We start from the raw sequence: 15,991 nt of genomic DNA, 5'->3' as shown, positions 1-15,991 counted from the left end.
GGGGCCCAAGTAACCTGGGCCATCTTTCAATGTCTTCCCAGGTGCATTACCAGGAAGGAGGATTGGAAGTAGAGTGGTAGGGACTTGAACTGGCACTGCAGTATGGGATGCAAGTCTCTCAAGTGATGGCTTAACCCCCTGTGCCACAACAAGCCCCCAATTTGCTCATATGTTGTTGAAGTTATTTGGGTAAATATTCATGATTGATACTGATGTTTTATTCTTGTAATGTCTCTGTGTGCCTTTTGCATAAAGATAAGGTTAATTAACTCACAGAGTGAGATAGGAGCTGCCCCCCGCCCTGGATGAGTTTGTGAAGGACTGATACTATTTTGTCTTTAAATGTTTGAAAGAATGTTCTAGTGAAACTGAATGTGCCTGTTTTTCTTTTTACAAAGATTTTATTTATTTATATAAAAAGATTTATTTATTTTAAAGATTTTATTTTTATTTGAATATTTTATGGGAATATTTTTAATTGCTACGCAGTTCCTTGCTATCAGTCTATCTAGGTTTTTTATTTCTTCTTGAGCTTATTTTGTTAACTTGGTTCTTTCAAGGAATTTTTCCATTTCATTTGTCATCTTAAAGTTCTTCATGATATTTCCATATATTCCATTTAATTTCTGTAGGATTGGTAGTAATTATATTTCTGGTTTTGCTAATTTGTATCTTTTTAAAAATCAGTTTAGCCAAAGGTCTGTTGACGATCTTTTGATACTAGCTTTTTGGCATGCTTGATTTTTCTTTATTCTTTTCTGTTTTATTAAATTGTTAAGGTTTTTATTTATTTATCTGAGAGGCAGAGTTAATAGAGAGTGAGAGAAAGGTCTTCCATCCACTGGTTCATTCCCCAGATGGCCGCAATGGCCGGAGCTGCTGGGCTGATCAAAGCCAGGAGCCAGGAGCTTCTTCCTAGTCTCCCACATGGGTAACAAGGGCCCAACCACTTGGGCCATCTTCCACTGCTTTCCCAGACCATAAACAGAGAGCTGGATAGGAAGAGGAGCAGCTGAGACAGGAATCAGTGCCTATATGGGATGCTGGCTTGGTGCTGCAGGTGCAGGCTTGGCCCACTGCACAGCACCAGCCCCTACATTGGTTTAAGATCACCTGGAGAATTTTCTTTCATCCCTATCCTGCTCTGGGCTTAGGTTGATCTTCCTTTTATAGTGTGTTAAGGTGTTCTTTCTTGAGATCACTCTTACGTGGGCATTTGGAAGCATACACTATTCCCCAATCACTGCCTCAGCTGTATCCAGTGAAATTTGTTGTTTCCATTTTCTTTTAAAAATATTTCCTAGTTTCTCTTGAGATCTCTCCTGTGAACCATGGTTATTAAAAATGCATTTTAAAATCTCTGTTAGTGATTTCCCAAGTTTCTTTCTGTTGATTGCTACTTTAATTCTGTTGTGTTTAGAGGACAAATATGGTATGTCTTTAGCCTTTTAAAATTGATTGAGACTTACTTTTTATGGTAGCATATATTCTCCCCTGTGTTCTCAGGAATATACATTCTGTTATTTATTGGGTGCCCTGTACATGTCCCATCTTCTGTGTTCTTGACACTTTTGTCAACTTTTTCTGTCCATTGTTTGGGGTGGTGGTACTAATGCCTTAGTACCTTACCTGAGTGTTCATATCTTTGATCCTTATTAATTTTTAATGTATTGGGGGGGCTCTGCTAGGTGTTATATCTTGTTGGTTAATATCCTTATTATAAAAATTTCTCTTTTTCTCTAGTTATAGTTTTTTTTTAAGATTTATTTATTTATTTGAAAGTCAGAGTAACAGAGAGAGAAGGAGAGGCAGAGAGAGAGAGGTTTTCCATCTGCTGGTTCACTCCTCAGTTGGCCACAACAGCTGGAGCTACGCTGATCAGGAACCAAGAGCTTCTTCTGGGTCTACCATGTGGGTGCAGGGGCCCAAGGACTTGGGCCATCTTTCACTGCTTTCCCAGGCCACAGCAGGGAACTGGATCGGAAGTGCAACAGCCGGGACTCAAACCAGCGCCCATATGAGATCCCGGCATTGCAGGTGGCGGCTTTACCTGCTATGCCACAGTGCTGGCATATTTTTTAAAAAATAAAAATAAAATATTAAAAAAAAATTGTTTAAATTTGATAGAAAACTTCCATCAGCTGGTTCACTCCCCAAGCGCCCTCAATAGGGCCAAAGTCGAGAGCCAGGAGCTCAATGCACGTCTCCCACTTGGGTGGCAGGAGCCTCATACTTGAGCCATCACTGCTGCCTCTCAGGGTCTGCATTAGAAGGAAGCAGGAATCAGATGCTGGAGCTGGGAATCAAACCCAGCTATTAACTGCTGGGCCAAATGCCTGACCCAGACCATTGTAACTTTGACTAAGTCCAGCTGATCAGTTGTTTCATGGATCGTGCCTTTGGTGTCATATGAGAAAAGTCATGGCTAAGTCTTCTAGATTTTCTCAGTTATCTTCTAGAGCTTTTATCATTTTGCATTTTACATGTATTCCTGTGATTCATTTTGAGTTACTTTTTGTGAAGGATGTAGGTCTGTGTCTGGATGGGTTTTTGGTATGTGGATGTCGAATTCCAGCATCATTTGTTGGAAAGACTCTTTGCTCCATCATATTGCCTGTCTTTATTGGTAAAAATCAGTTGACTGTTCCATGTGGCTGTACATATGAGCTCTGTATTTTGTTTCATTGACCTATTTGCTGCTTCTTTCATTGATTCCATTCTGTCTTGCTTATTGTAGCCTTGTGGTCAAGTTGGGAAGTGTCAGGCCTCCAACTTTGTGCTCTTTCAATATGGTGTGGGGTCTTCTGGGTCTTTGCCTCTCCACGTAAGTTTTAGAATCAGTTTGTAAATATCTACCAGTTAACCTGCTGGGATAGTAATTGTTAGTATGTGGAACTTACAGGTCAGATTGGGACGAGCCAGCATCTTGAGCACATTGAACCTTCCCATCCGTGAACACAGAATACTGCTCCGTGTGTTTGCTTCTTTTATTTCTTTAATCAGAGTTTTGTAGTTTTCCTCATGTAGGTCACATATATGTTTAGATCTAGGTTTTTCATTTGGGGGGCACTAAAATAAATAGTGTATTTGTTTAAATTTCAAATTCTGCTTGTTCACTGCGAGTATACAGGGAAATAATTGACCATTGCATATTAACCTTGTATCCTGCAGCCTCGCTATAAGTGCTGAGTAGCTCAGTAGGTTTTTTATTCATCCTTTCGGATTTTCTATAAAGTTTATCATGTTATCTGCAAGCAGGTCGTTTGATTTTTTCCCTCCAAATATGTATACTTGTTCTTTTTTGGTCTTTAACAAGAGCTTCCAGTACAGTGTTGAAAAGAAGTAGTGAGAGGGGACATCCTTGCTTTGTCCCAGATCTTAGTGGGAAAACTGAGTTTCTCATCATTAAATAGTTATAGAGTTTTTGCTGATACTTTTAAAATCAAATTGAGGAAAGTCCTTCAATTCCTAATTTACTGAGTTTTTTTTTATGTTTATTTCATCTTTTTTTAAAAAAAGATTTTATTTATTTGAAAATCAGAGTTACAGAGAGAAGTATACAGACAGACAGGTCTTACATCCGCTGGTTTGCTCCCCAGATGGCCGCAATGGCTGGAGCTGCGTTGATCCAAAGCCAGGAGCTTCTTCTGGGTCTCCCACGTGGGTGCAGGGGCCCAAGGACTTGGGCCATCTTCCACTGCTTTCCCAGGCCATAGCAGAGATCTGGATCAGAAGTGGAGCAGCCGGGACTCGAACCAGTACCCACATGGAATGCCGGCGTTTCAGGCTAGGGTTTTAACCTGCTGCACCACAGTGCCGGCCCCTATTTCATCTTCTTGAAAGGGAAAGAATTGAGAGAAGGAGAGAAAGAAACCTTCCATCCACTCTGCAAGTGCCTCGACAGCCAGGGCTGGGCCAGGCTGAAGCCATGGGCCCAGGACTTCCAGCTGGGTTTCCAGCACAGGTGGTAGGGCCCAAGCACTTGGGTCATAGTTTTTGGCCTCCCCAGATACTTTATCAGGAAGCTGGATCCAAAGCAGAGCAGCCAGGACTTGAATGAGCACTTAGTATGGGACGTGGGTGTCCCAAGTGGTGGCTTAGCCCATTGTACCACAGTGCCTGCGCAGAGGTATTTTTTTAAAATCATGAATTGGTGTTGGATTTCATTAAATTTTTTAATCTATTAATATAATTGTGTTTTTCTTCATTAGATTATTGATGTGATGACTTGTGTTAATTCTCAGATTTTCAACCAGGATGTGTACCTGAGATAAATTCACTTGGTTGTGGTGTATAGTTCTTTTCCAACTATATCGGAGGTTCAATTCATTAGTACTTTGTTAAAGATTCTTGCGTCTGTGTCTTTGAGAGGTGTTTATCTGATTTTTAATAATGTCTTTGCCTGGTTTTGGTATTGAGGTAATGTTGAACTTCTGGAATGAGCTAGGGGTGTCCCTCCTGCTTCTATTGGCTGAAAGAGATTGGAGACAATTCCTTTATTTCTTCTTTAAATGTTCAGTAGGTTCACTAAGGTGCTCATCTGGGCCTGATGTTTTCTTATTTTGCAAGGTTGTTAAGAATTGATTTAGTTTCTTTAATAGATACAGTCATATTCAGGTTGCTTCTTTCTTCCTATATGAGTCTGGGGCAGATTATGTCTTTCAGGGAATTGGCCTATTTCATCTAGGTTATCAAATCTGGGCATATAGGTGTTCATAGTATTCCTTGGTTATTTTAATCTGTGGCTCTATAGCGATGTTCTCTAATTTTTTTTTTAAAGATTTATTTATTCATTTGAAAGTCAGAGTTACACAGAGGAGAGGCAGAGAGAGAGAGAGGTCATCCATCTACTGGTTCACTCCCCAGTTGGCCACAATGGCCAGAGCTGCGCCGATCTGAAGCCAGGAGCCAGGAGCTTCCTCCAGGTCTCCTGCACGAGTGCAGGGGTCCAAGGACGTGGGCCATCTTCTACTGCTTTCCCAGGCCACAACAGAAAGCTGGATCGGAAGTGGAGCAGCTGGGACTAGAACCAGTGCCCATATGGCATGCCAGCGCTTCAGGCCAGGGTGTTAACCCACTGCCGCCACAGTGCTGGCCCCTCTCTTTAATTTCTGATATGAGCAGCTGTGTTCTTTTTTTTTCTTAGTTTTGGCTGGCAAGCCACTTGTTCATTTTATTTATCAAAGAATAAGCTTTTGATTTGATTTTCTCTAATGATTTTCAGTTTTGAATTTCATTGATTTCTGCTTTAATTTTTTTTCATTTATAATTATTTTAAAGATTTGCATAGCAATGGTACATATTTATGAAGTCAGTGTGATGTTTTTTATTTTTTTATTATTATTATTTTTTTGACAGGCAGAGTGGACAGTGAGAGAGAGACAGAGAGAAAGGTCTTCCTTTTGCCATTGGTTCACCCTCCAATGGCTGCCGCGGCTGGCGCGCTGCGGCCGACATATATACAGTGTGTAACTATCAGAGTGTAATTGGCATATCCAGTGCTATCGACATAAGTTTTTTTTTATGTATTGGGAACATTCATAATTCTACCAGATATTTTGAAATCTTTAATTAATTGTTGTAAACCATAGTTATCTTTCTGCGCCATAGAACGTTAGAAGTTATTTCTCCTCTCCAACTGCACCCCAGTATCCATTAACCATCCTCTCTCCGTCTCTCCCTCCTTGAAACTTTTCTAAGGCTCTGCTAATCACTATTCTCTTCTCCATTTCATTCAGATCAGTTTTTTAGCTTACACATTTAAGTGAGAACAGGAGATACCTGCTTTTGTGTAGCTGACTTATTTCACCTAACATAATGTCCTCCAGTTTCATTATATGTATCCCACACTGTCTTATCAATGTGTCCATCAGTGGACACTAAGGATGGCTCCATAACTTGGCTATTGTGAACAGTGTTGCAGTAAACACAAGATTGCCAATGTCTCTTCAACACCTCCCTTGGATATACATACCCCATATGTGTGGTGGCTGAATCACATGATGGTTCCATTTCTGATTTTTTTTTTTTTGAGTTTTTTTTTTGGAAGAAACTCCATACTGTTTTCATAATGACTATAGTACTTTATTATTTTTTTTTATTTTTATTTTTGACAAAGTGGACAGTGAGAGAGAGACAGAGAGAAAGGTCTTCCTTTACTGTTGGTTCACCCTCCAGTGGTCGCTGCAGCCGGCGCACCACGCTGATCTGAAGCCAGGAACCAGGTGTTTCCCCTGGTCTCCCATGGGGTGCAGGGCCCAAGCACTTGGGCCATCCTCCACTGCACTCCCTGGCCATAGCAGAGAGCTGGCCTGGAAGAGGGGCAACTGGGACAGAATCCGGTGCCCCGACTGGGACTAGAACCCGGTGTGCCAGCGCTGCAAGGAGGAGGATTAGCCTAGTGAGCCGCGGCGCCGGCCAGACTATAGTACTTATATTCCTATCAGTAGTGTGCAGGAGTTCCCCCTTCTCCACTTCCTCACCAGCATGTGTTATGTTTTGTCTTTCTAAGAGCCATTCGAATGGGAGGTGAGATGAGATCTCATTGAGGTTTTGATCTGTGTACTTCTGATGGATGATGTTGCGTATTTCTTCGTATACTGAGGCTATCTACTCTCTTTTGAGAAAGGTCTACTTGAGTCATTGGCCCTTTTTAGAGTTTGATCTTTTTTCTCTTCGAATTGTTTGAGTTCTTTATATGTTCTGGAAATCAACCCCTTGCCAGATGAACAGTTGTAAAACATCATCTCCTGTTTGCTAGGGTTTCTCTTCACTCTATTGATTGTTTCCCTTGCTGTCCAAAAGTTTTTTTTTTATTTTGATATAATCATATCTGTCAGTTTTTGCTTTTATTGTCTGTGTTGGACCATATCCAATAAACTGCCCAGATTATTATCCTGAAGATCCTCTGGTATTTTTTTTCTGGTAGTTTCATAGTTTCGGTCTTAAATTAAACCTTTGATCTATTTTGAGATTTTTCTCGTAAATGTGAGAGGTGGTGGTTTACTTCATTCTTCAGCGGATGGATACTCAGTTCTCCCAGAACAACTTACTTAAGACTTTCATTTCTCTGCTCTGTGCTCTTGTTGCCTTTGCTGAGAAATAGTTGGCTGTAAATATTAGAGATTTATGACTGAGTTCTCTGTTGCTCCATTGATCTGTGTGTCTGCTTTTATGCCAGCATCATGTTTTGGTTATTATCCTTTGTTTTAAAGTCGGGAATTGTAAGGCCTCCAACTTTGTCCTTTCTGCTCAGAATTGCTTTGGCTGTTCAGGGCCTTTTGTGGTTCCATACAAATTTTAGGGATCTTTTTTTCTATTTTGTTGAAGAATGTTATTGGTATTCTGATAGGAGTTGAATTCAGCCTGTAGATCACTTGGGGTAGTACGGACATTTTAACCACCAATCCTTCCAAACCACGGACATGGGATGTCTTCTTTTTCTTTTTCTTTTCATTCATGTTTTGCAGTTTTCATTGTACAGATCATTACTTCCTTGGTTAAACTTATTGTCATGGATTTTATTTTTTGATAGCTATTATGGACAGGATTGCTTTCTTGATTTTTTCTCAGATTTTATGTCACACAGCTTTATGCATTTGTCAATTTTTAGCAGTGTTTCAGTGGAGACGTTAGGTTTTTCTATTTCTAAAGCCATCTCATCTACAGACTCTTCCTTTCCTATTTGGATGCGATTTCTTTCTCTTTCCTTATCGATCTAGCTAACAGTTCCCATCGTACATTGACTAAGCGTGTGAAAGTGGACGCCCTGTTTTGTTCTGGATCTTAGAGAAAACAATCCCAGCTTTCCCCATTCAGTATGATGAAAGAGATGGGCTTATCACACGCATCCCTTATTGTGTAAGGTGATTCCTCATGTACCCATTCTTTGAGGGTGTTTGTCATGAGCGAGGTTGAATTGTATCAAATGTTTTTTCTGTATCCGTTGAGATGATCATAAGGGTTTTTTTAAATGTCTTTTTTAAAATAAAGATATATGTATTTGTTTGAAAATCAGAGTTACAGAGAGAGGCAGAGACAGAGAGCTCTTCCATCTACTGGTTCACTCCCCAGATGGTTGCAATGGCCAGGACTGGGCCATGCTGAAGGCAGGAGCCAAGAGCTTCTTCCAGGTTTTCCACATGGGTAGCAGGGGCCCAAATACTTGGACCATCTTCCATTGCTTTTCCCAAGCCATTAGCAGGGAGCTGGATCAGAAGTGGAGCAGCCAGGACACAAACTAGGGCCCATGTTGGATGCCAGTGTCAAAGGTGGTAGCTTTATCCATTTTACCACAATGCTGGTCCCAATGATCTTTTTAAAAAAGATTATTTATTGAAAGAATTAGAGAGAGAGAGAGAATGAGAGAAAGAGAGCCTGAGTGAGCAAGTTTCTAACCTTACTGGTCCCTTCCCCAAATGGCTGGGGCTGGGCCAAGAGGAAGCAAGGAGCCTAGAACTCCATCCAGGTCTTCCATGTTGGTGGCAGAGGCCTAAGCACTTGGGTCATCCTCCATTGCTTTCCCAAGCACATAGCAGGGAGACAAGAAGTGAACAGTCTACAGCAGGGAGCTAGACAAGAAGTGGAACAGCCTGAATTCAAACCAGTGGTCATGAGATGCCAGTGTTTCAAACAGTCCCAACCCTCTGTGCCACAATGCTGGCTTCTAGTAGAATGTCTTAAATGCAGAAATTTAGCCAGAAATTGGATAATGTATATAGGGAGACTTCAAAAAGTTCAAGGACAATAGATTTAAAAGATGTTTATTCTGGTGTAAATTTTTCTTTTGAACTACATGATTTTTTAAAAAAATATATTTATTTATTTGAAAGAGTTACACACAGAGAGAAGGAAAGGCAGAGAGAGAGAGGTCTTCCATCCTCTGTTTCACTCCCCAGTTGGCTGCAATGGCTGGAGTTGCACTGATCCGAAGCCAGGAGCCAGGAGCTTCTTCCAGGTCCTGAGGATGCAGGGGTCCAAAGACTTGGGCCATCTTCTACTGCTTTCCCAGGCCATAGCAGAGAGCTGGTTCAGAAGTGGAGCAGGGACTCGAACCGGTGCCCATATGGGATGCCGGCACTGCAGGTGGCGGCTTTCCCTGTTACGCCATAGTGTTGGCCCCCATGATCTTTTCATAATCTTGTTTCTCTGACATACACTTGCATATCCCCCTACACACAGTATACTTATCCTCCATTTTTTAACACTGTGTCCTAAAGCAAGCAAACTCTGTGGCATAACAATGGACAAATGCTCTGTAGCTATGCACTGAGGGCATCCTATTAGAGGAGGGTGAGGAGTAGCAATTCGTGGCTCCACGTTTCTACTGAAGTCTGAATAGAAGTGAGCCAAGTTGAATCAAGATCAAGGATGCTCCTCCAGGTCCTGCTGGGGCTGGCAGTCTTAGTGCACTTTCTGGGGAACCATGACTCCAAAGTCGAGGCAGCTCAGAGGCCTTCAGGCTGCCGATACTTCCAGAAGGCCACCTCCCCATCATCACTACAGGAAGCCAGGAGCCCCTGCTCCCTGGGGCTCCAGGCCACGCAGCTGACATCCTGGGAATGGCGCAAATGGCTGTCAGGGAGAAGGTGGGCCGCTGTAGGCCCAAGCTGGGACCCGCCTCCAACACTCGGATGGCTTTGTCCCCACGAGTTGTAGCCAGGGCCTATCGGCTAACACCAAGTGACGTCTCAAATGGCCCTGGAGTGGAAGCCAGACAGCGTGCAAACACACTCCCATTGGGTTCGGAGCTGCTGCCCGCAGCCCTTGTTGGTAGCCTGTAGATACTGGTGCCAGATGGGCGCTGTCCCGTCATCCCTGCAGGATGCCAGGTGCTGGCCCCTGGGGTCCACAGCTAAGCTCCGCCTGGTGGATTCGAGGCCCTCAGGGAGACACAGCACACCCAGTCATCCTCCTGGTGGAGCTTCACTGTGTCACTGCAGGTGGCAGAGGTAACAGCTCCCAGCTTAGGAGCCAAGCCCTGTGCCTAACATCCTGTGTGTGGGAGTTGAAGACACTGACACATTCACTCTCAATTTCTTCATCAACTTCCCGACCCACATGCTCCTGCCTTGGCTGCAAGTGGCCAGGACGTTGCTAGATAGGGCCCAAGTCACCGGCTCGACCTCATTTTCATGGCCCCCAGGAGTGGTTCCACAAAGTCATACTGGTTCTTCTTCCATGTGCAAGTGGTAGCCGCAAAGCTGGCAATGGCCAGGTAGTTCCTGCAGGGAGACCAGGTCACCTTCTGCCCGTGTGCTGGTGGTCTTCAGAAAGGCCGGACTCACAGCTCCAGCTGTCACCTTAGGTGTCTGGAGGTGGGGACAGGCAGCACACAAGGCCAGTAGGGTCTCCGCGGGTTCCGAGCCAGAAACCATCAGGGGAAGCCTGGGTGTTCACAGCCCAACAGCACTGGTGAGTCCTGCACGGTGCCCGGCGCCCAGAACCCAGCACAGGGTGAAGAGGAGGTGGGCAGGGTCTCGGCCACATCAGCTCCAGCTTCTGGGGCTGCCCACGGCTCTGCCTTCCCACACGGGCCCCTTGAACACATGCTCTTTATCCTGCACTCCATTGGTGTGCGACATTGCTGTGGTCCGTCTGTGTGTGTGGTCTGGGTGTGTGTATCCAGGCTTCGCTTTCTGACATCCTGTCTTATCCTTTGGAGCTAATTTTCTATTTTTATTATTTTATTTTCCTAAAGTGGAAGTTTAATGATTGACTTCAGGCCTTTCATCTTTTTTTTATTTTTTGACAGGCAGAGTGGACAGTGAGAGAGAGAAACAGAGAGAAAGGTCTTCCTTTGCCGTTGGTTCACCCTCCAATGGCCGCCGCGGCCGGTGCGCTGCAGCCAGCGCACCTTGCTGATCCGAAGGCAGGAGCCAGGTGCTTCTCCTGGTCTCCCATGGGGTGCAGGGCCGAAGCACTTGGGCCATCCTCCACTGCCTTCCTGGGCCACAGCAGAGAGCTGGCCTGGAAGAGGGGCAACCGGGACAGAATCCGGCGCCCCGACCGGGACTAGAACCCGGTGTGCCAGCGCTGCAAGGCGGAGGATTAGCCTAGTGAGCCGTGGCACTGGCTGCCTTTCATCTTTTCTAATGTATGTTTTCCATGTTATAAATTTTCCCATAAGCATTGCTTTTACTGTGCCCCACAAATTTTGATATGCTGTATTTTCATGTTTATTTAATTCAAAATATTTTAAAATTGGAGCTTTTTCCAACATTTCTGATTAGGAGTGTGTTCAGTCTTTAAGCATTTGGGAATTTCCCAGCTGCCTTTTTATTGGTTTCTAATTTATTTCCATGGTAGCTTGAGAGCAAGTGTTGTATGTTTTTTTTTTTTGGTTTCAGTTTTGTTAAGGTGTGTTTTGTGACCCAGAATGTGATCTATCTTGGTTAATGCTCCCTGATAGCTTGAAGAGATGTCCATTTTGCTGTTTTGGAATGAGTTGGTCTGTAGATGAGAATTTCTTCCAGTTAATTGGTGATATTATTGAGTTATGTTCTTACTGAATTTCTGCCTGTGGGATCTGCCCATTTCTGATAGGGACATGTTGAAGTCTGCACTGCAATGATGGATTCATCTATTTCTCCTTGCTTTATGTAAGGGTGCTCTGTGTTAGATGCATACACATTAAGGATTTTTAGGCCTTCTTGAAAAATTGACTCTTAATGTCATTACACATTTTCCTGATAGCTTTCCTTGCTCTGAAGTCGGCTATGTCTGAAACTGACATAATTACTCCCACTCTCTTTTGATTAATGTTAGGATGGTATATCTTTCTTTATCCTTTTATGTTTTTTAAAAAAGCAAAATTTGTTTTATTTGAAAGGCAGAGTTATAGATAGAGAGAGAAAGAGAGAGTTAGAAACAGAGAGATCTTCCATCCTCTGGTTCCCTCCCCAAATGGCCACAATGGCCAGAGCTGGGCTGATCTGAAGGCAGGAGCCAGGAGCTTCTTCTGGGTCTCCCACATGGGTGTAGGGGCCCAAGGACTTGGGCCATCTTCCATTGCTTTCCCAGGTGCATTAACAGGGAGCTGGATTGGAATTGAGTAGTTGGGACTCAAACCAGTGCCCATATGGGACGCCGGTGTTGCAAGTGGTGGCTTTACCCACCATGCCACAGCACTGGCCCCTATACTATCCATTTACTTTTAATCTATATGTGTCTTTTATATTTATGAAATATTTCTTATAGACAGTATATAATTGTCTTGTTTGATCCACTCTGACAACTAGAGCCTTTAATCATTGACACTAGAAATTATTAATGATATAGTTGGGTTAATATTTCCCATAATTGTTACTGTTTTCTATTTGATGCTTTGCTTGTTGTTATATTTTTTGGCCTCCACTCCTTTTTTACCTTTTTGGTTTTAATTAAAAATTTTACGTGATTCCATTTTCTTAACATATCAGTTATACTTTTATTTTTTATTTTTTAGGGGGTTGCCCTAGAGTTTGCAAAACTCTAAAACTGACTCAAGGCTACTCTCAGATGGCATTCTGCTACCTCACTGGTATACCTCACAATAGCAAAATCATCCTTGCTCCTTCCTCCTGCCCCTGCATCGTTGTTGCTATTCATGTCACAAAAATAAGCATATGCAGGCTTGTGTATGTACCTAAGCATACTTAATCCAGAACACTGTCACTGTTATTACCATGAACAAACTATTATCTTTTAGATCAATTAAGAATAAGAAAGCTCTAGGGGCCAGCGCTGTGGCATAGCAGGTAAAGCCACAGCCTGCAGGGACGGCACCCAATAGGGGCGCTGGTTTGAGTCCTGGCTCCTCCACTTCCAATCCAGCTCTCTGCTGTGGCCTGGGAAGGCAGTGGAGGATGGCCCAAGTCCTTGGGCCCCTGCACCCACATGGGAGACCTGGAAGAAGCTCCTGGCTCCTGGCTTTGGATCGGCACAGCTCCAGCCGTTGCGGCCATTTGGGTAGTGAATCAGTGGATGGAAGACCTTTTTCTCTTTCTCTCTGCCTCTGCCTCTCTGTAACTCTGCCTTTCAAATAAATAAAGAATAATAAAGCTTTAATTTACCTTTTATTATTTCTTCTCTGATACTCACTTGCTCTTTGTATGTATAGATCTGGGTTTCTGAATCTGATCTTTTTCATTCTCTCTAAAACACTTTGTCATTTCTTACAAGTCAGATCTGTCAGCAACAAGTATCCTCAAGTTTTGTCTGAAAGAGTGAATTTCTCCTTCACTTTTTAAAAAAACTTTTATTTTATTTATTTGAAAGAGTCAGAGAGAGAGAGAGAGAGAGAGAAGAAGGGAGAGAGAGGAGAGAGAAAGACCTTCACATCCATTGGCTCACTCTTCAAAGGGCCACAATGTCCAGGACCTAACCAGACTGAAGCCAGGAGCCAGGAGCTCCATCTGAAAGCATCGTCTACTGTGTTCCCAGGCACGTTAGAAGGGAGCTGGATGGGAAGTGGGGCAGCTGAGACTTGAACTGGCGCCCATATGGGACGCTGGCAACTGCAGGCAGTGGCTTAACCTGCTGAGCCACAGCGCCAGCCCCTCTCCGTCACTTTTGAAGGATGTACTCAAGGCCCAGGATTCTAAGTTGCTGAGTTTCTCAGCACTAAATAATTCACTCTTTTCTTCTGTCTTCTACTCCCTTCTGGCCTGTATGATTTCTGAAGGGAAGCAGATAGAATTCTCATCTTTACTCCTCTGTACATAGCTTGGTTTTTCCCCTGCGGCTTCTTGCAGGAGTTTTTTATCTTTGATTTTTTTTGTTTGTTTGTTTGTAGTTTGAAAACAATATGCCTCAGTGTGGGCTTGTTTTCTTTCTGTGTTGGTATTTATCCTGCTTGTGCTTCTCCGAGCTTCCTGGAACTGTGATTTGATGTCTGACATTAAGTTGAGGGAAATTCCCCATCACTGTGTTTCAAGTATTTCTCATTTCTTCCTCTCGCTTCGCCTTCCTGTGTGCCGGTTATGTGTATGGTGCGTGCATACGGTGCACCCTGTGCAGTTGTCTGCAGTTCTTGGATATCGTTTTTGTCTTAGTTTCTGTTTGCTTGTCAGTTTTGGAGATCTTTACTGAGGTGCTCCCAAGCTCAACGATTCTTAGCTCTTTCCTATTTATGAATGAGTTTGTTTACGGGGCTGAACATGTGGCACAATAGTAAAGATGCCACTTGGAACACCCACCTCCCCTAGCGGAGTTCCTAGGTGTGAGCCGTGGCTCTGCTTCTGACCTCAGGTTCCTGCTAATGCTCATCCTGGGTGGCAGCAGACGGTGGCTCAAACAGTTGGATCCCTGCCACCCACATGGGAGACCCAGATTGAGCTCCTGGCTCCTGGCTTCAGCCCAGGCTGAGCCCTGGCTGTTGTGGACATTTGGGGAGTAAATCAGCAGATGGGATATTTTTCTCTCTTTCTGTCTCTCTTCTCTCCCTCTGAAATAAATAAATAAGTCAAAACAAAAAAACAAAACACAACACAACACAACAAAGGGATTCTTCATCTCTGTCACAGTGTTTTTCATCTCGAGCATTTCTCTTTGGTGCTTTCCTAGAATTTCCATCCCTCTTTTTACACTGCCCACGTGTCCCTGTGTGCTGTCTGCTTTACCCATTAGAGCTCTTAGGATGTTAGTCATTCTTGTTTTAAATTCCTAGACTGATGATTCGAACATGCCCGCTGTGTCTGTGCCTGGCATATGGTACATGGTTACCTGCGTCTGTTCCATGTTCTGGTGGGTGCTCTCTCCCTTCAGCCCGCCTGTTTGCATTTCAGTGTGACTTGGACTTTTCTCCTGATAGCTGGGTGGGATGTCTGGCTTCAAGTCCCTGCTGTCAATAAGCCCCTGGAGATGTGGTGGGGAGGGGAAGTGTCCACAGCTGCGTCTCACTCCCTACCGCCCTCTGTGGGGCCGGCTCCCCTCTCCCCACAGGTGCCCTGGGCCCTGATGGAGCCCCAGCAGGTTAGACTCTGGTTGAACAGTCTGCCCTCTGGGAAAGCCTGCTAGGAGGAGCAAAGCTCTGGTGTATTTCAGAGACGTCATTCTCCTCTGCTCCTGCTGGAAGGGAAATGTAGGGCTTCTCTCTGATGGGCACTGTGAGAACTGGGGAGCCCTGGACATGTTTGTGGGTGCAGCGGGGGACAGCTCTTGGGTCTCCCTGGAGTTTTCTACTCAGATTTGTCCACACCGAGCTTCCAGCAATGCATCCATTGCATTGCAGGTCTTCCTTCCCTGCCGCTGGTTTCCTGGGAGGGTTCCACTAGAGGGCTTCTGTTTCAGGAGGTTGGGATTCCCTGCGTTTGCCCGTCGGTGTCTCCTCTTAGGGGCTGGGAGCAGGGCCCTGAGCTGTTCTGGGACCTCACTGCTCTCACAGATCTAAAAGGATGGCTGATTTTCAAGTCTGTTCAGTTTTTTACTGTTTGTTCGGGTGTGGTGACCACGTCCAAGCTTCTTAATGCCAGGCCAATTCTGTCCAAATTTATCTTGGCTTTTTTGGGGAAAAGTATTTGCAAATAACCTTTCTTTACCATTCCTCTCAATCACCTCTTAGATAATTCTAGAAAAATAGATGTATAAAGTCCTTAATATGTGTTCCTGAGTTCACCGTTTGTAGTTCTCTTCATCATGTTCTGCCCTTTGATTTCGCCATCTGTTTTCCTTCAGCCTGCAGAGCTTCCTTTATCAGTTCTTTTCTGGCTGCTGTGCTAGACCAAGCAGGTATTTTGCCTTTATTTTTAAAGGATGTTTTTGTGAGCTTTAGGATCATAGTTTGATAGAGGGTTCTCCCCCGCCCCATCACTTTGGAGATGTTTTTCTGGTATCTTCTGTATTTTCGGTACTGTCTAATCTCTATCACCCTGTAGCTGATGTATTATTTTTTTCCTCCAACAACTTAGTCATGCCGTGCCCTTGTTTTCCCTTGTGTTGCATCGTGCTTCGTCTGCTGCGCATCCTTCAATCTGTGTGTTTATAGTTTTCATCCAATGTGGAAACACTGGGG

The 15,991-nt window shown here is 43.9% G+C and overlaps 1 pseudogene; it reads right to left on the bottom strand.

The window, feature by feature from the left end:
• Window positions 1-9,446: 9,446 nt before the first annotated feature.
• LOC100353064 (putative cytosolic iron-sulfur protein assembly protein CIAO1) overlaps window positions 9,447-15,991 on the bottom strand; it is a 79,443-nt pseudogene continuing 72,898 nt past the window's right edge.

The sequence above is a fragment of the Oryctolagus cuniculus genome, chromosome 18 (assembly GCF_051225735.1).
Source record: "Oryctolagus cuniculus isolate XC-2025 breed Fujian yellow rabbit chromosome 18, ASM5122573v1, whole genome shotgun sequence".
In the NCBI taxonomy this organism is placed as follows: Eukaryota; Metazoa; Chordata; class Mammalia; order Lagomorpha; family Leporidae; genus Oryctolagus; species Oryctolagus cuniculus.
This window is presented reverse-complemented; position numbering and strand designations above follow the sequence as displayed.